The 22,819-nt window shown below is 44.7% G+C and overlaps 8 non-coding genes across 8 annotated transcripts; 4 read left to right on the forward strand and 4 right to left on the reverse strand.

Annotated features, from left to right (window-relative positions):
- The first annotated feature begins 1,993 nt into the window (after window positions 1-1,993).
- Window positions 1,994-2,065, forward strand: TRNAD-GUC (transfer RNA aspartic acid (anticodon GUC)). The gene has a single exon. It is a non-coding gene; the product is annotated as a tRNA-Asp (tRNA).
- Window positions 2,066-3,732: 1,667 nt separating this feature from the next.
- TRNAG-GCC (transfer RNA glycine (anticodon GCC)) lies at window positions 3,733-3,803 on the reverse strand. Its single transcript has one exon. It is a non-coding gene; the product is annotated as a tRNA-Gly (tRNA).
- Window positions 3,804-5,912: 2,109 nt separating this feature from the next.
- Window positions 5,913-5,984, forward strand: TRNAE-CUC (transfer RNA glutamic acid (anticodon CUC)). The gene has a single exon. It is a non-coding gene; the product is annotated as a tRNA-Glu (tRNA).
- Window positions 5,985-6,527: 543 nt separating this feature from the next.
- Window positions 6,528-6,598, reverse strand: TRNAG-GCC (transfer RNA glycine (anticodon GCC)). The gene has a single exon. It is a non-coding gene; the product is annotated as a tRNA-Gly (tRNA).
- Window positions 6,599-7,208: 610 nt separating this feature from the next.
- On the reverse strand, window positions 7,209-7,291 carry TRNAL-CAG (transfer RNA leucine (anticodon CAG)). Its single transcript has one exon. It is a non-coding gene; the product is annotated as a tRNA-Leu (tRNA).
- Window positions 7,292-14,438: 7,147 nt separating this feature from the next.
- TRNAE-CUC (transfer RNA glutamic acid (anticodon CUC)) lies at window positions 14,439-14,510 on the forward strand. The gene has a single exon. It is a non-coding gene; the product is annotated as a tRNA-Glu (tRNA).
- Window positions 14,511-15,502: 992 nt separating this feature from the next.
- TRNAL-CAG (transfer RNA leucine (anticodon CAG)) lies at window positions 15,503-15,585 on the reverse strand. Its single transcript has one exon. It is a non-coding gene; the product is annotated as a tRNA-Leu (tRNA).
- A 3,146-nt stretch (window positions 15,586-18,731) lies between these two features.
- TRNAG-UCC (transfer RNA glycine (anticodon UCC)) lies at window positions 18,732-18,803 on the forward strand. Its single transcript has one exon. It is a non-coding gene; the product is annotated as a tRNA-Gly (tRNA).
- Window positions 18,804-22,819: the final 4,016 nt, after the last annotated feature.

The following is a 22,819-nucleotide window of genomic DNA, read 5'->3' on the forward strand; positions in this document are numbered from 1 at the left end:
CTTCCCCTGCCCTCCCTCTCTACCTCATGATTCTTCTCCTTCTCCATCACGTTCTCCCAGAAAATTTCAGATTGCCTTGAAATAAGTATCCGAAGCTACTTTATTCGGAAGGTGCAAAAGGTCCCGGTTCCCTGTGTCCGTTTTGCTTCCTATCTTCCAAGAAAAGTTCGGTGTGTCCTTCAGACGCGCCGCTGTTGCTCCACAGACCCTTCATCCTTTCTCAGGCACCTGGAGGTCCGGTCTGTGAAAGGTTTTGAGTCGGGGAGAAGATTGATGTTGTGGAGTCAAGGGCCGCCTCAAATCGCTCCTACTTCTTCGGGTAGAACTGAGGCAGCGGCGAGGATGAAGGACCAAAGAGGCAAATGAAAAGTGAACGAAGTGGGATTCGAATCCACGCCTCCAGGGGAGACGATCTCTGCGCCTTAGACTACTTGGAGGTCCCGAGTTTACTCTAAAATTCTTATCCCTTTACTCTAACCAGAATAGTGCAAGACAACCACAGAGTCAGACCTCTCAGTTCACTTCACCTAATTCCTTCCCCACTCTCTAACTTCTCCCTCTGGCAACAGCACTAAGGAAGTCCACCCGTCTAGAACTACCCTGCTACCCATGATGTGAGCCTCTCCACCGCCTCTCGCTGCCATCACCTGCCTCCTGCCGGCGGGGCCCAAAGACTCTCACCAGAACAAACGCTCTCGTTAGATCCGGACTCCTGAGCCTCTTACTCTCCACTTCCTGTGGGCCTCTCACAGCCGGTGTCCTGACCTTCTCCAAAGGGGTCGATCACCCCCTTACCCTTGTCTCTTTGGGGAAAATGCACAGCTCAGCCTCGAGGCCATTCTTCTCTGGACTCCCTTCTCCCATCAATCAAGTACGCAGCACCCGCTGGGAGACAAGCAAAGGTTCTTCCTGTCCTTGGTGCTGAGGATACAAGTGGAGATTGGCTCAGAGAAGGCAAAAAAAAAAAAAATGGAAACTTTCTCTTTCCTCGTCCAGTTTCCAGTGGGGGAAACCTGATTTTGTCTGATTCGCATTGTCAGTGACCAGGATACGCTGGGGAATAGCTGTGCAAGTGGCATATCTACTGGGAGGCCAAGCTTAGAGCAGAGGGGCCTAGATGCTCTTAGAGGATTTCTACCGTCGATCAAATGTTGGGGGAGACCATTTCCAAGTGAACGAAGGGCGGATCCGGTAAGCATGGAGTGGACAACGAACTGGGACCCGATCAGCATTTCATGGGAAGTGAAAACTGACCAGGAGGGAAGAGACCAGTTCAAGGAGAAGCCTATGAGGCCCCTAATCAACCAGTTGTTCCACCCTGTGGCCCCAGCACGTGCCTGCCCATCACCCACCAGCCTCCTGGAGCAGCTCCTTCAATAGCACCCCTTTCTCACACGAGGCTCGTCTCGAGCCTCCTTTGATCCCCTCCTACTCCTGCGGTATCCTCTCCATCTCTGTTCGACCCCCACTTCACCCACTCCAGAGTCTCCTTAATCCATAAGTAACTGCGGGAGGGTATCAAAGAAGGGAGATAGTTTTACCCTTAGTGTCCTTGAACGTGGTTAAAGGTTTTAAAGAGCATTGAAAGCTCTCAAGACCATCGGTTTTGCTGGAAAGCTATTGGCTTTCAGTTTTAACATTCAAAATGCTATTCTGAGAAGGAATTCATAGGCTGCTGGAGACGTTCAGAAAGGCCAAACACACGGACACACGCACACACGATGGCATGGTGTGAACTGAAGAATCTCTTCGTTTGGAAATCAGTCTAATTCCGAAAAACAACGGACGAACTGGAGGACAATGGGAAAAGGTAGCGAGAGACCGGCAGGCAGCAGGCAGCAACTATAGGGAAGAAGCAAGACGCTTACTTATGTCGTTTGTTAAAGTTCGAGTCGACTGGATCTAAAAAAGCCGCCTACAAGAAACTGGTGGGGAAGAATGAAAGATCTGATTCCAGGTACTCGAGTGTAGAGGTGTGATCGCATTGCTGTCTTCCTCGTTAGTATAGTGGTCAGTATCCCTGCCTGTCACGTGGGAGGCCGGGGTTCGATTCCCCGACGGGGAGGTTCCTACGTTGTTTTTTTTTTGCACAAGATACCAAACCAATTTTGCTCCTTTTCTTCCCTTGGTGATCAAAATCTGTCCACAACATATTAGTGGTTTTAGATATAGCCAAGAGCCAATTTCAGCTTCTTCTCAGGAGCACCCCAAACGTGGGTTCCTTGGAAGCTTCCTGCTTGACTGACAGGTGTATCCACTGGTAGGCTCTCCTCCCATCACAGGTACCAAAGGGCGTCTCTGTCATTCATTGTAGCAGAGGTGGATCAATCTTAGCTTTCCCCGGAAAAGGAAGCACCAGTTAGAACCAGGGTAATATTCTGGATCTCCCCCGAGGATTCCTGTGGGCCTCTCACAGCAGTCCTGCTTCAGTTGGAGACAGAGTCAGAGTTAGGGCTGCCAAGGCCCAGCACGCCAGCCCCTGACTCCAGAGAGTTGCCACCCCAGTGCTCATCTTGCAATCTTCTGCACTCTGGCCTTCAGGTTGGCCCTAGCCTGTATCCCGAGACACTCAGTCCCGCTCACTCAGAAACACCAGTGGACACAACATAAGCAGAACTCGGTCACAGGAGAACTCCGTGGCAGGGGTGAGGGGAGGGCTATGGGGGGAGGGCAAACAGAGAATTGGAGGAGGTCAAGAACTGTGTCCTGACCTCAGATTGGTCTTGGACTTTGGTGCTCAGCAGAAGAGCTCTCCTCCATACTCTGTCCCTGGGACGGATTTTTGCTTCTTATGCCCTGGAACCCCATAGAATGCTGCTTTACAGTGAGGTGCCAGCCTCTTAGGGAAAACCAGCTCACTGGTTTCTCTGTAACCTTAACTCAAATTCTAGGAACTAGGAGCAGAGGTTTGGGACAAGAAGTGTAACTGAGCTGAGGGAGCAATAGGCTGTCCGAGGTGGCAAGCTGCCCCTTGGCTCTGAAGGCTGTGGGCAAACGAGGGCAGCTGTCAAGAAACCTAAAGGAACTGGGGGCTGGGTTGGGGTCGTGTGTGTAGAGCTGGGAAGAGCATCCTTGAGATGGCCTCAGCTGACCAATCAGCAGAAGTGCCAGGTTCTCCCTAGGCCTCGGCAGAGGAGCTAGCAAAGGGTCTCTGGGTTGGTGGTGAGCATAAATAGCTACCTTCCAAGCTGTTGTCTTGGGTTCGATTCCCGACCAGTGCAATGCTTTACCCTGCCCTCGTCCTCAAAGCTTGCTTGTGTTATCTTTTATATTGATGAGGCCATTTGCCCCATTACCAAATGACTGCATCAGCAATGGGAGATGACTTTCTACCTTGAGAGAGCCCTGGGAACAACAAATCTCTAGTCTGGCCTGCCTGCACCTGCCCTCTCCCATGCTCCGTTCATTGGGCGTCACTTTGGAGCTCTCTGGCCGAGTTCCCCAAGCCGGATGTACGAGTCAGCTTGTTTCTCTCATGCATCTTTCCCGTATTCCCGCTGGGTGCTGGATCTCAAGCCCCAAAACTTTGCCTCACTTTTCTTCAAAAGTATCGAAAGATAGAGTGCCTTATAGAAGTGGGGTCTTTTTTCAGTCTCGTTTTAAGGATTTTCTTGGTGAAGTCGGAGGAATGGTTTGCAAATTCCTTCTCTGTAATATGAGGTCAGAGTTGGTTTTCCTTCACTGGTAGGGAGGGTTGTTTGAGAGATGGGGTGGCAACCAAAAACTTAATTTTGCATGGGCCGGGAATCGAACCCGGGCCTCCCGCGTGGCAGGCGAGAATTCTACCACTGAACCACCCATGCGAGATAACTTAAGGGTCTCACAGCAACCTTTCTGATGTTCTCGGACACATTGAGGTTTCTGGTAGACCAGGGCTCGGAGCCGGAATTTGACACATCAGGTGCCCATCCTAATCTGACTTCTTCGCCTTGCTTCCCTCTTCCTTTTCCTATTTCTTCCCCTCGGTACACTCCCTTCCCTTCTTTTCTTCCTCTTCCTTTTCTTCATTCTCTTCCTCCTTCCTCTGCTCTCTCCTTCCTCCTGATTTTTTTTTTTTACTGCTGCTACATCAACTTCTCCCCGATTTTGAGACTTGAAATAAATACCTGAAGAAATTTTGTTGGGGAGTTTCAAAAGGCCCGACTCCATGAGTCGGTTTCTCTTCCTCCCTTTCCTGCAGTTTGTTCTTCAGTCGGGCCACTGTAGCTCCACAAAGCCTTCACCCTTACTCGGGCACCTGGAGGCTCGGTTTTGAGTTGGGGAGAAAGCGATTGATGCTGGTGGGAGTCAGGGCCCCAGGTAAGTAAGTCGATCTCATTTCCTCAGGAAGAATTGAGGCAGTGGCAGGAATGGGGGGGGGGGGGTGTAAAAGAAATTCATCTAAAGCGGGATTCGAAGCTGCGCCTCCAGGAGAGGCTGAATGCAGCGCCTTAGACCACTCGGCCACCGCCACTTTACTCGAACTCCTTCCCTCCCTCCATTCTGAGGAAAATAGTGGTAACACCAAAAAGAGAACCTTTTATTTCACGTCACCCCGCTCTTTCCACCCGCTCTAGCTTCTCCCTCAGCATTGTCTAAGGAAGTCCACCTGTCTAGAACTATTTGCATTTGGAGGAGGAAGAACTGGGGTAAGGGAAAGTGAAAAGTCTAGGACGACATCTAGCTTAGCACGCTGGGAACCTAGGATATTGGTGGCATCTCCAGTTAGGAAAAGAAGGAAGGCGTGAATTTGGGGCATTGGGAGTTTAAGGCGTCTAATCCGCAGAATGGGGATACAAGAGACAGGAGAGAGGTTGTTAGTGCGCTATAAAAAAACTAAACTAAACTAAGAGGCAGCTGAAGAGACCCCATAAATAAAAGGGGAAGAGAAGCAGGTAGCATGGAATGAGAAGTGGTTGCAGGAGGGGAAAGATAGAGTAGATAGAGCTTTGGAATTTGAATTCTTTTGTCAATTCTTTGTTCAGGCGAGGGAGGTAGCATTAAACTGAAAATTTAGTAAAGTGATGCAAAACGTAGGGAGCATGACCATGTTATTAGTAAAGATCGAATTTACCCATTTATTCAATCTAGATTTCCTTCAGCAAAGAGAATGTCCCCAATAGGAAGAGAATTCTCTTTCATAGGACAGAAGAGAGTACAACATTTCTTCAGCGGGGAAAATGTATGATTTGTATCAAGTGCTTGAAGAAATGGAGAAATGATGATTGTCTGGATAGCTGGGGGAAGGGACAATATAGTTGGTTGGAATTTGGAGATGAGGGGCTAACAACGGTCCCTTCCTTTCCTCTTTCGACTAAGAAATGTGAATGTTCTGAGTTCACCCACAAGGGTAGAGACAGGGTAACAGATTATTTGGATGATAGCAAATCGGACATCTTTGAAAGAGAGCTTGGTAGTGTAAAGATAATTGTCCAGACTCCCTGAAGTTACATCTACAGCCTCTAAGGACAGTGGATTTCTTTGAGGTAAGACTAGAACAGTGATTATCAGAACTGGATTTCTAAACTTCACTTATCAGAGGTCAGCTGAATTTTTAAAATAAGTTTAAGATAAAGAATTTAGGTAGTTACGAGGACATTTATCAATTAAATAGGATCAATAACAATGTATGCAGACCCTACTAAAACTTCTCAGTAACATTTAGGAGTATGGATCCGCGTGTAGGAAAGAAGCAGCTGGTGTGGTTGAGTAGCTACAGGGAGGCGGCGATAAAGGTTCGGGGATGGTGGTCCTGAGGTGGTCCAGTGGGTCCCTGGAGGAAACTGAAGACATAAGAACAATGCAGATTGGCTGTTTGGTCTTGGGAGAGCCACTTAACCCCGTTTGCCTTGCAAAAACCTAAAAAAAAGAAAAGAGTAATGTAGAACGTCACTATAATACAGAATGAAGAGGGAATGGTATATATTGTGTGTTCCCTGGTGGTCTAGTGGTTAGGATTCGGCGCTCTCACCGCCGCGGCCCGGGTTCGATTCCCGGTCAGGGAATGTTCTTTTATCTCGTCCACAATCACCAAGGAAAATGCGCGTTCTTTCACCACGTAGTTCACCTTTGTTCGGTTGGGCAAAGCAACCTGCCTATCACCTCCGGTCCCTCTCCCTTCCTATTGTGCCTTCATTTCCCGATTCACCTAGCCAAGTCCTCACTGCAAGGAACAGCTGGCAAACTGACATGGGAAATGCAGGGCCTCTGGATAGGGGACTGGTGTGATTGAGAAGGCTGAATGGGAAATGCGGGGCCGTCTGGTGTGATTGGGGAGCATGAACAAAGTAGGCCAGAACAACTTTTGTCCGAAGGCTGGGCCTTTATCTGCCCAGGAAAGAGGGTTTTCTCTGTTGTTCGTGAACCTTATGGAGCCACAGGTTTGTCTGGCCTCCAGAAGGTAAGAATGGGGTGGTAGGAATGTCAGGGTTAGGGAGAAGCTGGGGGTGATGGTAGTGCCAGAAATACAATACAATACAGGAGCTGTCTAAAAGGTGGCCAAAGGTAGGTAAACTGCAAGTGGAGACAGTGTGCTAAAATTGCTATCTTGCATGGGCCGGGAATCGAACCCGGGCCTCCCGCGTGGCAGGCGAGAATTCTACCACTGAACCACCCATGCTAAGCGTACATAAGCTATTCTGCTACGTCTCTGATGCCTAGGACAAAGAGCCTTCCAGTGGGCTGCACCCGAAACCCAACGTCTACGTAACATGTGCTCATCCTAACCTACAACTTTTGCCATTCTGCCTAGCTTACTGGACCGACTCCCTCCTCAGTTGCTCTCTTCCTGCTCTTTGTCTTCTTCCTCCTCCCTTCATCATCCTCCGCTTCTTACTTCCTTCCCCCTTCTTCCTCTTGTTTCCTCTTTCCCTTTCTCCTTCCCTCCTTCTCCTCTCTCTACTGCCACACCACCTGTTCCGAGAAGAGTCCTTCGATTGACCTGAAGGAACAGAAGTTATCTGAGGCAATTTTGTTGACTTTCAATAGATTCGCGTTCCTTATGTCCGTTTTTCTTCCAGTCCCCCCTCCAGGAAAAGTCCAGTTGGATGCTCAGACTGAACGCCGTTCCTCCACACGCCAGCCGGTGGAGGCTCAGCCTAAGAAGGTCAATGAGTTGGGGAGATGCACCTTGTTGTTAGCGGAGAAAGAGACCCAAGCCGGGAAGGCGATCCCACTTGTCTGAGTAACACTGAGTTGGTAGCCCGGACCAAGAACAAAAAAAAAAAGCTTGTCAGAAGTGGGATTCGAACCCACGCCTCCAGGGGAGACTGCGACCTGAACGCAGCGCCTTAGACCGCTCGGCCATCCTGACTCAGCTCCTCTAACCCTCCTCCCACCCCTCTAGTGAATTCACAAGCAATTCAGCTGTAATTTCCGATTTCTTTGTTCAGTTTATCCAGCTCTTTACACAAATTCGAATGTCCCCCGAGGCACCGGTACGCCCCAAGAAAGTACCCGTGTCTAAAACTATCCTTCCACCAAAGCTGCGCGCCTTCCCGCCTGCCTCTCCATGCCAACACAAGGGCCCCAAAAGACTATCCTCCCGGCCATGACCCATCGATCTCCAGTCACAGCTGTCTCAGTCACAACTCCCCTATCCGTCGCCTCCGATTCCCTTCTCGTCCCCCATTTTGCTCCCGCAGAGCTGAACATATCTGCCAGCCTCCCAGAGGGTGTCACGCAAGGACGAGGTGCTTATCCTTGAACGTGATTAGAAAAATTTCCCTTTGTTGATAACTCTTTCAATACCACTGGTTTCGATGGGAATCTATTGGATTTCATCATGCATTCAAAACCGTTATCCTGAGAAGAAACTCCTGGGAGATTGCTGGAGATTTTCCGAGCTGTCTCTGTCTCTCTCACACTCGGACACGAACACAAACACGGACCAACACGCACTAACTCACAATCAAATAGAAGTAAATTTTGAAAGTCAGTCGTTCTTTCTCTTTCACTCTCTGCCTGTTTCTGTCTCTGTCTCTGTCTCTATCTCTGTCTCTGTCTCTGTCTCTGTCTCTGTCTCACACTCGGACACGAACACAAACACGGACTAACACGCATTAACTCACAATCTAAGAGAAGTAAATTTTGGAAGTCGGTCGTTCTTTCTCTTTCACTCTCTGCCTGTCTCTGTCTCTGTCTCTGTCTCTGTCTCTGTCTCTGTCTCTGTCTCTCTCACACTCGGATACGAACACAAACACGGACTAACACGCACTAACTCACAATCTGAGAGAAGTAAATTTTCGAAGTCGGTCGTTCTTTCTCTTTCACTCTCTGCCTGTCTCTGGCTCTGTCTCTTTCAACTCGGACACGAACACAAACACGGACTAACACGCACTAAACTCAAAAGCTAAGAGAAAACTATTTTGGAAGTCATCCTCTTTCATTTCGGGAAAGGATGGAGGTCCTGGTGAACAAGGAACAAAACACAGGGCAGCTGCGGAGGCTGAACAGAGAGAACAAGAGCAGTGTGAGTTAAGCAGGCAGAGAAGGTGGGTAAGGACATAGGGACTCTCTGTGTTTCTTCGTTGTAGTGGTTTCCTCGTTAGTAAGTGGTCAGTCTCCCCGCGGGTCACGCAGGAGGCCGAGGAGCAGCCTTTTCACTGGTGCTGTTTTTGCACACTACCCTACCTTGTAGCTCTTGACTCGGAGCCACTGAAGTCTCTCCAAGAGGAAAACATGGTTTATTGTTTCTTTGGTTTTTTGACACAGGTTGTGCAGTGTTACCCGCATCACTTTCCCCAAATCCTTGCCAAACCCAGCCTTGACCTTGTGCACTCTCTACACCCTGCTCACCCACGAGGAAAAGCCCATCCCCAGAAGTCCGAGGCACTCTCTAAAGCGCGTGGTAGCAGAGCTCGTGTTATTCCCCTCTTGCCCCCATCTCAGTACCGAAAAGGGAACCATGTTCGACCTCAGCAGGGCGGGGTTGTTCAGAGTGCACCTGCGAGACCAGCCCCCCAGGAGTGGGTCTCAGGTGCCCCATCCCTACGCCCGAAGAGCTCACCTCAATGCCACTCCCAATGAACGCGTTCTTCTTGCCTGCCGGTGGCAGGCAGCCAACATTTCTAGAACACACAGTGCCACTCGCACGCTAACGTGTGCCAACCCAACCCGACCAGAAACCATTTGGTGGCAGTATGGTCGCTGTGGGATTAGTGCAAAGCACTGGAGGGACAAGAGTGGTGGCAACCATGAAGGTCACAGATTGGTCCCGGAGCAGTCGTAGGGTCTGGACTACCATACCACACCCGTTCTTGTTCCAATTCTCCTGGACCTCATAGAAAACTGGTGGCAGGCTAGCGCTGTCCTGCCTGCGTGATGTATGTGGAATCCTCTTTTCCTCAACTTCACAGTCTGGTATATGGAGTCCACTTTGACCAACTTCGCAGCTGCGAATTGCTTGTAATGATTGCCGGAAGCTGTAGCCCAGAGCATGGAGTCGAGGGCCTGGGACAATGGATATAACTGAAAGGGTCACACAACAGAGGGCATCTCTGGCAGAAGTGGCAGGAACCGGCAGGAACTGGAGGCAGGTAGGTGACTCAGCTGATAGAGTACCAGTCTTTATAACTGGACGACCTGTTCTAATCCGGCCTCAGACACACTTGGCACTTACTAGCTGTATGACCTGGGCAAGGCACTTAACCCCATTGCCTCACCTCCCCCCCCCCCCCCCCCCCCCCCCCCCCCGCCAGTGACAGGAACCTTTTGCTGCCTGAAGCCTTCAAGCAAGGAGGACGGCTGCCAAGGAGCCTAAAGGAATTCTAGACTGCCTTTGCTCACCTGAGGATCGAGTTAGGGGACTGGAGTTGTGGGCAGGACTCTTGTGCTGGTTCTTGGTGGTAGATCAACAAGAGATCAGCCAAAGATTCTCTCTGGGCCTTGGCAGAGCTGCAAGGGCATATGTGGGGAGTCTGAGTTGGTTGGTACAAAAGTGAGTCCAGTTGTCCTCCAGTCAACAGAATTCATGCACAAGGTTCTCTTGCCACACTGCAGTCCACTGCACAAAGATATGAAGGTTTCTCTTCTTCACTAACCCTCTGCCATGTCCCTAATCTTAATGTCATTTCTCTTTGAGGTTCCTTTGCACACGATCCCCAACTGAGGCATCAGAGTGACCCCTCTATCTCTGTCTTCCAAAAATTCCCTAGATCTTTCACATTGTCTGACTGAATACTGAGTCTGGAGACCAAATTCAACCTCACTTCATTCCACTTCATTTGAAGAATAATGGAGTACCTAATCAGTACATGAGATCTTGTTCAGGAATTGCATCTTTGGTAGACAAATAGGAAAGAGCTTCTGTGCAGAGATAACTACTCCTGAGCAGGCCAACAGCAGGTCCTGATGGTGGTGACTTCTGGATCTCTCAGCCCAGAGATGGTAAGGGGATGAACAACTAGTATTAAGGGGATTTCAGGGGCCTCTTCCCTTAAACTGGGTGCAAGACTGTTGCATTGCCCATAGGTGGATCAGGGTCACAGATCTAGGGCAAAGAGGAGCTCTTGAATGCTAGTGCTTGCTGCTGTAGGGAAGCTAGACTCCTGGTCACAGTTCTGTGGAAAGGAAGCATGCTTATAGTGCCTCTACAGAGACACTAAGACACTCTATAGTGCCTCTATAGAGACACCTCTCCTTAGATCATACTGCCTTGGAAGAACCAAAAAACAACACTCCCCCCACCCCAGAACTAGACCTGAACATAGAAGCAAGAAGGTCTGACGCTTACTATGGAGTCCTCTGTACCCAGAGAATGTTATCCAATTCTAACATAAAGTTAAAAGTTAAAAAAATAGGTTGGAAAAATGAGCAAACCAAGAAGAAGAAGGTGACCAAAGAAAGTGACTATGGTAGTAGATCAAGGAAGAAGGTCAAGACACAAAATTAGAAGAATCCAGACCAGTCAAAATAGCTATATGCATAGGCAAAGCTTCAGAAGAGGAAGAAGACTACTTAACCTTATTTTAGAAAAAGAAACCACCAATGACTTCCATAAGAAAAAAATCCCCAGGACCAGAGGTATTCACAAGTGAATTCTACTAAACATCTAAAGAAAAACTAATTCCAATACTACATAAACTATTTGGAAAATTAGACAAATTCCTTTTATGAAACAAATATGGTACTGATACCTAAACAAGGAAGCGCAAAAACAGAGAAATAAAAATACAGACCAATTTCTCTAATGAATATTGATGCAAAATTATTTTTAAAAATACTAGAAAGGAGAATATAGCAATATATCACAGAGATTATTTTCTCCTTTCTAGTATTTTATTTAGGATTTATATCAGAAATGCTATAGCAATAAGAGAAGAAAAAGAAATAGAGGGAATTAAAAATAGGAAATGAAGAAAGAAAAATATCACTTTTAGCAGATTATGTGAGGATATATTTAAAGATTCCTAGAAAGTCAACTATAAAACTAATTGAGGAATGCAGGGTTGGTTCAATATTAGAAAAAATTTCAGTATAATTGAACATATAAATAGCAAAACCAACAGACATCATATAATTATCTCAACAGATTCAGAAAAAAAACTTTTGACAAAATGCAATATCCCTGCTTAAAAAGAAAACACTAGAAAGCATTCCAGTATATGGAGTTTTCCTTAGAATGATAAATAATACCTCTCTAAAAGCATCAGAAAGTATTATTTGTAATTGGACTAAGCCTTCCAGATAAGATCAGAGGTGAAGCAAAAATCTTCATTTTCACCAGTACTATTCAGTTGTGTATTAGAAGTACATGAGTCCTGTCTCAGACACTTCTGTCTCAGACACTTAATAATTAACTAGCTGTGTGGCCTTGGGCAAGCCACTTAACCCCGTTTGCCTTACAAAAAAACCTAAAAAAAAAAAGTACATGAGGAAAGAAAAATAGCACTCTTTGTATGATGTGAGTATATACTTAAAGATTCCTAGAAAAATCAACTAAAAAACTAAGATAATTAACAATTTCATCAAAGTTGTAGGATATAAAATAAAGCCACATAAATAATCAGCACTTCTATATACAAAGACTAGCAGTAACAGATAGAAACAGAAATCTATTTAAAGTAATTATAGACAATAGGAAATATTTGCAAGTTGATTTGCCAAGAAAAATCCAAGAACTATATGAAGACAATTACAAAACACTTATCATGTAAGCAAAGTTAGATTTATACAATTGAAAAAAATATTCATTGCTCATGGGAAAGCTGATTCAAAGGAATAAAAATCACAGTTCTACCTTAATTAATTTACTTATTCAGTGCCATAAAAATCAAGATACCAAAGATTATTTCACAGATAAGAACAAAATTCATATCAAGAAAATCAAAGGAAAAATGTGAAGGTGATTAATAGTAGCAGATTATCAAAACAGTAGAGGATTTAGACATAAAGGGTGATACCTTAGGCCAATTAAGAGAAGAAGAAGAAATAGTTTATATGCTATATTTATGGAGGGGGAAGAAGTTTATGATCAGACAAGCAATAGAGAACATAAATTACAAAATGGATAATTTTGACTATATAAAATTACCAAGTTTTTACATAAATGAAACCAATGGAGCCAAGATGAAAAGGAATACCGAAAGCTGGGAAACAAGTTTCATAGCTAATGTTTCTGATAAAGGACTCATTTCTAAAACAAAGAACTGAATCAAATTTATAAGAATACAAGTCATTCTCCAATCGGTAAATGGTCAAAGGATATGAACAGGCAGTTTTCAGATGAAGAAATTAAAGATATCTATAGTCATAAAAAATGCTCCAAAGCATTATTGATTAGAGAAATGCAAATTAAAACAACTCTGAAATACCACCCCACACCGATTAGATTGACTGATAATGACAGAAAAGGAAAATGACACATGTTGGATGGCATGTGTAAAATTGAGATACTAATCTCTGTTGATGCAGTTGTAAACTAATCCAACTATTATTCTGGAGAGCAATTTGAAACCATGCCCAAAGAACTATAAAACTGCTATAATACCTCTGAGTCTCAAATTAGATATGTTCCCAAAGAGATTTTTTTTAAGGGAAAAGGACCTATATGTATAAAAATGTTTATAGCAATTCTTTTCTGTGGTGGCTAATAATCAAGGGAATACCCATCAACTGGAAAATGGCTGAAAGATTGTGGCATATGATTGTGATGGAATACTAATGGGTTATAAGAAATGACAATCAAGTTGCTTTCAGAAAAACCTGGAAAGACTTACATGAACAGATGTAAAGTGAAGTGAGCAGAAGGGAGAACTCTGTACATAGCAACAGTAATATTGTTTTATGGTGGATTTTTAATAACTTAATTAATCTCAGCAATAGGATAAAAACCAAATGACTTATAATGAAAAATGCTATCCACCTCCAGAGAAAGAATTGGAGTTTGAAAGTAGTTATTTCTTATTTTCTTTTTTCTTGCTTTTTTTTATGTGTTTTCTTCTGCAACATGGGAAATATAGAAATATGCATGACCACGTACATAAAACCTATATCTAATTGCTTGCCTTCTCAAGGAAAGAGGAGGAAAGAAATGGAAAGAATTGAAACACACACTTTTAAAGAACGAAAGTTTAAAATTATATTTACATGTAATTAGGAAAAGTAAAACATAATTTTAAAAAAGAAAAGAAAAACTAGGAATCATTCATATGGATTATGCTTGATGGAAGTGGGGGGAGGCCCTCCTTCTTGAGGGTTTCTAAAATGGGACAGGGCACTGGGCTTTGCCTAAGCACCTTGACCTGAATACTAACCAGTTCTAGTACCACTGAACCACTAGAACCACCAGCATCACCAGCAACAACACCACCATGCCCATCCCGGAGGATCCAGCTACTTGGATTCGTGGTTGCAAACACTTTAAAATGAAGTCACGTAAGAAAATCTGGGGAGGGGGGGTCGGAAATGGATTCTCTCAGGCACAACCAAGCTCAATCGGAATTCCTCCTGGCAAACTGCTGGAGCTGATATTACCTAGAAAAGAAAAGAAACAGGCAGCCAGAGCAAAATCAAATGGATTGTTACTTAACCAAAGGAAGAGAAGAGGCTGGACAAAAATTTCCAGGTATCTGAAGAGAACCAGCAGAGAGAAAAGTGTGGCACAGGAACCGAAGGAGCAATTGATGAAGCCCAATGAATAAAAGAAGGAAGGGCAGCAGACATTATGGTGTAGAATGTGGAGGGGTTGGGGGTCCAGGAACATTGGGATTTGAATTCTTCTTGTGAATGTTCCTTGTTCATGGGAGGCAGGCAGCAGGGGTGGTAGCATTTAGGACAAAAAATAGAACCTAGGAAAGGAATAGCTGTTAGGGAGACGTGGTTAGTAGGAACAATGGAATGGTAAGTGAGAATGGTGTAAGGGAGAGAGAGGGGTTCAAAAAGTCCCGAGAAATTGTAGATGTGGAGTGATGTAACAACCCAGTGCTAGATAGGATGAAGAGAAAAAAGTCTTCTTGTATTCCCTGGTGGTCTAGTGGTTAGGATTCGGCGCTCTCACCGCCGCGGCCCGGGTTCGATTCCCGGTCAGGGAAAGTCATTTTACAAGGTACTCTAATGAGCACTAATCTCAGAAAGTATTGTGTGTTTGCTTTGCTTCGTTTCCCCTCCACGTTCACTTATTGCATGCATCTCTCCAAATCCTTAGTGAGAAAGGAAAAAAAGAATAGAGCACCACCACCAAACTATTGGGCTGGCAACCTGTTAAAGGGAATGCTGGGATGAAAGCTGGAGAAGACGAGACAGGACTCCCAGTGGTCACTCAACTACAGGTTTTGCCCAGAGCGATCCTCTATTATGAGCCCTGGAGGGCCTCCGCAAAGAAGTGGTTAGGGACTGGTAAGGGATATGATAGTCATGAGCAAGAGAAGCGCCCCTCATTGGCGAGTCAAGGGTCCTGCAGGGAGCTGTCCAAAAGGTGAACCTTGGGCAGCCATACACTGACCGATAAAGTTTTGTTAGAAGCGTGGCCTCCCATGTGGCAGGCGAGAAGAGCATCATTGAACCACCCACAGAAGACTGCTATTGTTCAGCTATATTACAGGTCCTCGTGGAGACAGGAGATTTCTGGCAGACTGCTGCAAGTCCAAAATTTAACACATGTGCTCATTCTAACTTGGCCATCTTTCCTCTTCACACACCCCCTTCTTCCTCCTCCTACGTACTCCTCTGTTCTCCTTCTCTTCCTCCTGTCCCTCCACCTCTTTTGTTTCTTTCTCTTTTTCCTCCTACTGCTGCTACACCACATCCTCCAAGAAAGTCTGATGGCCAGTACCTGAAGCTATCCAAGTATACGTTTTTCTTCCAATCTACTCTCCGATAAAAATCCAGTTTGTTGCTCAGTCAGGTCACGGTTCCTACACCTAGCCTTCATTCATCCCCTCGCACGAGGTGAATGGGCCTATGAAAGGACAGTTGGAAAGAAGAGACCCGTGTTGGTGGAGTCAGGGGGATCGGGCAAGTCGTTCCCACTTTCTCATGTAAGGCTGAAGTGGGATCAGGACCAAAGTGGAAGGCAAAAAAATAATGTCAGAAGTTGGATTCGAACCCACGCCTCCAGAGGAGACTGCGACCTGAACGCAGAGCCTTAGACCGCTCGGCCATCCTGACTTTTCGCAGCAGTCTCTTCACTCACCATTCCCCCCTCCCCCAATGTAGGTTCTGGTGATATCTGCTGTGAACCAAATCCTAAATCCAAAAGTCTCAATTCACCCCACCCAACTCCTTTCACCTGCTACAATCCGTCACTCTGGTACCAACATTGTCTATTAAAGTCCAAGGGTCTAGAACCTTTCTTCCACACACATTGCGTGCCTTCCCAGCCTCCTCTTTATGCCAGCACATAAACTCTCCAACGGGGCCAAATATATCCATCCCTCTCTTAATCCTACCCTCTCGTGTCTCTTCCCTGAATTGTCTCTGGCTTCACCTTCCCCCACTTGCCTCCCAGACCGTCCTGCCCCTGTGTTTTTAGGGAACACACAGCTCGCCCCCGAAGCCATTCTCGTTAGGGTAGTCCTTTTTCCAATAAGTAGGCCCCTAGCGTGTTCTGGGAACCAAGTACTAGCTGCCCGGACCCTGGAACGGGGAGTGAACACGTGGGAAGCCTACTCAGAGAACGAAAAACTTCGAGACCTGTTCTAGCACAGCGTCCAGTCTCCTGAGAACTTTGCCAGGAAACTGATTCCAAAGTTGGGGGGACCAACCTAGCTGCGACCAGAGTTCAGTGGAGAATAGGTATGCCACGGTTAAGTCCACCGGGAGGCCTATGAGGCAAAGTTTAGGAGGAGTCTAGAAGCTCGGAGAAGATTTCCACGTGGGGAGCAAGACTGGGGGAGACCATTCCAAAAGGTGTTGGGGGATGGAAGGTAAGAATGGGGGGGGTGATTCCACTTTGCCCAAAGATCGGTAAAATCATCATATTCTTTGACCTCGTAATACCACTACTAGGTCTATGTTCAAAAAGCTGGGGATTTTTAAAGAAAAAAGGACCTATATGTGTACAAAAATACTTAAGTAGCTCTTTTCTGTGGCAAAGAACTGAAAATTAAGGAGATGCCCATCAATTAGGAAATGGTTGATCAAATTGTGGTATGTGATTATGATAGAATACAAGTCTGCTGTGAGAAATGATGAGCAGGAAAACCTTGGAGAGACAAAAAGTGAGGCAAAGTGTGTACAAAGTAGTAGCAATATTAGAAGATGATGAGTTTAGCTGTTCTTAGAAATACAAAGATTGAAGACAAATCTGAAGGCCTATAATGAACAATGTTATCCATCCCGAGTGAAAGAATTGATGATATCTGAATACAGATTGAAGGATACCTTTTTATTTTATTTTTCTTGAGTCTCTTTTGTGTATTTTCTTTCACAGCACAACTAATATGGATGTGTTTTTGCATGATTACACATGTATATACTATTTTGAATTGTTTGCCTTCTCAGTGGGGGGCATAAAGGGAGTGGAGGGCAGGAAGGGAGAGAATTATGAACTGATGTTTTAAAAATGAAAGCTTCAAATTGTTTTTACAGGTAATTATGGAAAAATAAATTTCTAAATAAATAAATAAAAGGGGGGGTTCTATAGGACAGGATACAGATCAACATTGCAGCAGAAATGAAAATTGCACAGGAGGGAAGGGACCTATCCAAAGGAGCAGCCGAGGTCTCTGAGCAATCAACTGATCCTCCTTGTAGCCCCTTCACCCTGCACCCCTCTTTCTCAAACACACAAACACATATCCTCACGCGCCGCCTTCAATCCCCTCCTCCGTCGGTATCTTCTCCTCCCCCCCCGTTTTACTTCCCCTGGACTCCTTGAAAACTGGAAAGGACAAGAGTTTTACCCTAATGTCCTTGAACGTGGTTCCGTTTTTTAAAAGCACATTTAGAATTCTAATTCAACACCATTAGTTTCGTTGTAAATGTATTGAATTTCATTTTTTGCATTCTAAAAAACTGTCCTGAAGAGTCCAGAGGCTGCGTCAGAGTGGCCAGGCACACACAGAGGCGCGCGCTAAAGCACACGCCAAGTTGAAGAATTTCTTCTTCTGGAAATCGGTCTCTAAAAAATCGGTCCAGCAAAGAATCTGCGAATTGGAGAACAAGGAACGAAGGCTAGAATGGCTGCGGAGGGGACTCTCGGGGTGGGCTACGAGATCCGGTGACTGGAACAGACGACGGGGGCGGGGGGGAGGAGACTTGACATTTTGTCTAGCTCCAGAACCGCGAATTCCAAGAACCTCCCCAAGAAGACACTGTCAACCAAATGGGAAGTGTGTTTTTAGAGTTAGGAATACAAACAAGAAAAAGGTCTTGTATCAGCTTCCTCCTTAGTATGATGGTCAGTATTCCCCCCTGTCACGCGGGAGGCCGGGGTTCGATTCCCCTCCGGCGAGTGTTTGCTTTTGTACCTCCTCTCCACCGAGTCCCTGAAGTCTTTCCTTGTACAAGAGGTGCATTTATAGCAACAGGTTGTTCCGGGCTACCCGACACGCGTGAGTCCTTGCCAAAGACTGACCTGACCCCTTGCTCGCACTGCACCCTCCCCACCTAGGACTCCAACACCAGGAACCCAAAGGACTCTTGGTCTCGCGCGCAGTAACGGTGGTTGCTTTACTCTCTTCCTGCCCAATCCCTCTGTTTCAGAGCGAACAGCAAGCCAGACTACAGATCTAGGGCTCAGTGACTGACCTCAGCAGGGACAGCGTCTGGCTGGTTCACGACTAGCTTGTTCTAGCTGGCTGCCCCAAGTTCCAAATTCCTGAGTCCAAGGAGTTCACCCCACTGCCCAGTCTCTAAATGCGCGCGCTCTTGTCTGCAGGTGGCACCCAGCCAGATCGCGCGGTGCCACTCACTCGCAAACCTGTGAGGACGCAAAGTGGGCAAAACGGAATCGCGGTCTGGGTCCGGCCTGGTGGGCTTTGTTCTTTTGCTTTTTGCTCATTCCCTCCGGGATACTGGCGGACTCGAGCTGGCCTGCCTGCGTAGAGGTGGGCACGAAGCTCGGGTGTCCGCAGTCGCTCCACCCGTCTCGGCGCAGCCCCGATCTGCTGTCCCCCGGCGGATCGCTGGCCGGAATGGATTTGGACTGTAGCCGACGAGCTCGGACACCGGGCGTTGCAGGAGCCCTAAGCATACTGGGGGTTTCGAATTAGGAGAGCGGCTGCCCAGGGAGCCTGGGCGACCGGGTTCTTCTAGTGCAGCTCCGGAAGAGCAGTGCTGAACCGGAGCAGAAAGTATATTCTAACTAGTTAGCGTTGGTGGTATAGTGGTGAGCATAGCTGCCTTCCAAGCAGTTGACCCGGGTTCGATTCCCGGCCAACGCAGCTCTCTTTTGAGCGTTTCTCTCCAAATGCCCTGTTATTTTCCTCACCTGCATGCGAGGGACTTCTAAATATCATTCTTTCTGGATTTCTGACTGTTTGCTGGGTCTCATTCTCAGATCTTCAGCTTCACCCCAATTCACTTCAACGAACAACACAGTGACTAACACGTCCAATGCATGGACTCGAACAGGAAAGAGGCCCCAAGAGCTTTTATTCTGAAAAGAAGTGACAACAGTAAAGAATCTATCCTCATGCACTTCAAAGGATCTGGATCTCATCCATCAGAACATTCCTTTCGAAAGTGTAGCTTCAACTGAAACCCGCCTTGCCCAGCCCTTGGCATCCCTGTCTATCTCCTCCAAATAAGATTTCGACTGTCCTTTGGTTGCTTCGGAGTCTCTAGCTCATTTTCCATTCTGATTCGAAACCCTTGTTTGTACATAGCTGTTTGCACAGTTTCCCTGGTCAGACCATCTGCTATTTGAAAGCAGGAACAGTATTTGTGTGTGTTTTTGTTTTGCTATTTTGCTTTGCTTCCTGTTCAAAGCATTTAGCACAGGAATTGAAGATACATAGTAGGTGCTTTAAGAAATGCTAACTGGACCCCTCTTTCCCACCATGAAGGAGGGAGGTGTGCTATTTTATTAAGCTATCTTAATAAAATCCATTTTAATCCCGCTGGATTATGGATTCATGAACCATTTCTAACACTAGTCCACCCTATAACATTTTCTCCACCATCATTTTGATTCCCTGAGCAGGTAAGCATTCAGTTTGGACTCCAAGAGACTTACAATCAATTGTCCTTGATTTCTTCTCTAACATTTCCTTATCACTTGTCATTAAACCAGTCATTTCTTGTCAAGCTCTAGTTCATGCACTGACTGGTTCCTGCATCTACAGACATGCAACCTTCTTTTACCCCTGCCATTTCTTCAAACTTTGGAGCCATAGCTTAACTCCTCGTCATAACAAAACTCCTAAATAAGGTATTCTTGGCTAATTGTGGCTATTTCCTCGCCTCCTATTCACTTCTAAATTACTAGCTATCTGGTTTCATATCACTTCGCCTGAATCTGCCTACTCTGGGACAACCAGATATCTTCACTGACTACTCAATCAGTTGAAAGATATTTTTCCTTATCCTACCTCCACAGGGACTTCACTGAGTGTATCTTCTCCATATAAATCGTCTTTTCTATTGCCTTCTGGAGTCTTTTAATCTGTTTCTGTTCTTATTTTTTTATTCTCTGACTATCTTCTTATTTTTTTAATCTCTGATTATCTTTGTCTCTCTCAGTCTTTCTTTCTCTTTCTTAATATGTCTTTGTCATTCTCAATGATCTGTGTCTGGGCATCTGTTTCTACTCTCATTCTGAGACTCTCAGTCTCTTTTTGTTTCTTTGATTATCTGATTCTGTATCTCCATTTGTCTGTCCATCTATTTATCTCCATTTCCTCTCTTTTTTTTTCCTTTTAGGGTATTGATCCAACTTCATCCTTACTGGGTTGTTTCTTCTTTAAAAAATTAAATTGCATTTACTAATTCTCCCTCTCAAACCACCCTCCATTAGAAAGAAGAACAACCCCCTTCTAAGGAATATGAATAATAAAGCAAAACAAATTGCTGCATTGATCATGCCCCTAAATCTTCCTCTTATTCGATATTTTGAAACCATCACAGTGCTAGGAATATAAAAGACACTTAATAAATGGTTGTTGATTATCAGGAGGTGTATAGCATTCTTCATCATTGTCCTCTGAAATCATGGTTGATTGTTGCATTGATCAGAATTCTTAAATATTTCAATTTTTTCTTCCTTATTTTCTTTATTTTTTTTAGTTTTGACCACTATTATCTTTTTTAAAATAAAATTTTATTTTACTTTATTTTCATGAAGCTCTTCCTTCTCTTCATCCCACCATCCCCACCCCATTGAGAAAACAAGGAAACAGCACCCCTGCTACAAATCTGTATAGTCAAATATAACCAACAAATTCTCCCTTTGAACAGATATTAAAAAAAGAAGCAAAACAAAAATGAGTTTGCTTCAATCTCACTTTGAGATCCTTGTCTTTCCAACAAGAAATGGGTGGCATGTTTCATTATGTCTTCTGGAATTGTGATGGGCAATTTGGGTTGATTAGAAGTACTAAGCCTTTTAAAGTATTTGTCTTTACAGTATTTTTGTTGTTGGATAAATTGTTCTCCTCTTTGGGTTCACTACACTCTGCAGCAGAGCACAAAATTCTCTCCAGATTTTTCTGAAATAATTCCTTTCAACATTTCTTCTGCAGCAATCATACTCTATTCCATTCACACAGTATAATTTATCAAGTCACACTCCAGTTGATGGACACCTTCTTAGTTTCAGTTCTTTATCCTGACAAAAAGAACTACGAATCTGGAATTTTCTCAGAAATCTGGACAGATATTTAGGTGAAGTCTTTTAATGAGTTCATGAGGACCTTATGTTAATGAAGATTAAATACTTAAGTGGACTAGTTTGGACTTAGAAACTAGTGATATTTGAGAAGTTATGCCTTATGAGATAATTAGCATGGAGAGAGGTGAAATTTAATCTAATCAATATAATACTGGGGATATGCATAAAGAATCCATTACCAGTTTAACAGCTCAGAGGACAGAGTACAGGACTTGCAGTCTGGAAAACCTGAGTTTGACTTACTAGATCTATATCCCTGGGTAAATAATATAAGTTCCTTTCTCCTTCTATTTCTCAACTGTAAAACTGCAGATACTATATAAAAGACCTTCCACAGTTGCTATAATCATCAAATGAATAAATAATAGTTGCTGCATAGTGAGTGGTTGATATTTGTTTCTTTCTTTTATTTGCATCAATCTATTTCTATACATTTTATTGTATTTGAATGCATAGACAGGCTTTCACAATGAACACAGGACCCCCAATAAACCCACTGTGGATGAGGATATCTCCACCATACCACAATTAAAAGAAAGATGAGGAGAGTACAGGATCTTTCTCTCCTTATTATATGTTAAATATTTACAAGGAAACAAAACAAGAACATTTAATTTTTTAGACCACATTGACTTTCTAGGAAGGGGTCTGTCTCCCCAGCATCTCAAAATTCTGGAATATTGTTGAGGAGTTGAAACAGAAAAGATGCCCTCTGTTCCACAGTGTTCCTCTGTCATCGCATATATCTGGCAAGATGTAAAACAAAGAGAAGTGTGTTCCCAAAGGTATAAGTCATTTGTCAAGAAAAGGAAGATGGCTCAGGGCTCAAGTTAACACTGATAAGGTTGCCCAGAAACTCCTGCTTGCAGAGGAAGTTTCACTCTAAAGTCCCAGAACTCTGGAGAACCTCCTAGTGAGATTCTATTGAGTCTATAGACTTAGGCCTAACCAAAAAAAATGAAACAGAACAAGCAAAAACAAACAAAAACAAAACCTAGTATATGAAAAACAATGATGTTATAGTAGACAAATTATGGAATGGACTCACCAGGTCATATGTGTTTGTTGAGTGTATAATGAAACAAACCTGCACATAAAATGTAAAAAAGTATATGCCCATTTTTGTTTTCTGTCTACTGAAAACAAGATATACATCCAAGATAAAAAGGGGGAATTCTCAGGGGATAGATTTTCAGATAAATGAGAACTTAAGAAAGGCTTCTTGCAAAAGATAGAGCATTAGCTGAGACTAGAAGAAAACTAGGAAAGCTAGGAGGTGGAGATGAGGAAGCAAAGAGTCCCAGAGTAGAAAGCACCAAGGAAACCAATATTACTATTTCTCAGGATACATGCTTGGAAGGAGGAGAGTAAAGACAGAAAAGACTGGTAGGAGCCAAATTTTGAAGGACTTTAAAAGGACTGTAGATGTGATCCAGGAGGCAGTAGGGAATCCACTGGAGTTCACTGAATGAATAGGACAGAAATATATGGTCATATCTGATAGATCAATTCCACAGGAGAAAGGAAATCAGATTGGCATAGAAAGGGACGTGATGAAAGAAGACCAAA

The sequence above is a fragment of the Macrotis lagotis genome, chromosome 2 (genome assembly GCF_037893015.1).
Source record: "Macrotis lagotis isolate mMagLag1 chromosome 2, bilby.v1.9.chrom.fasta, whole genome shotgun sequence".
Lineage (NCBI taxonomy): Eukaryota > Metazoa > Chordata > Mammalia > Peramelemorphia > Peramelidae > Macrotis > Macrotis lagotis.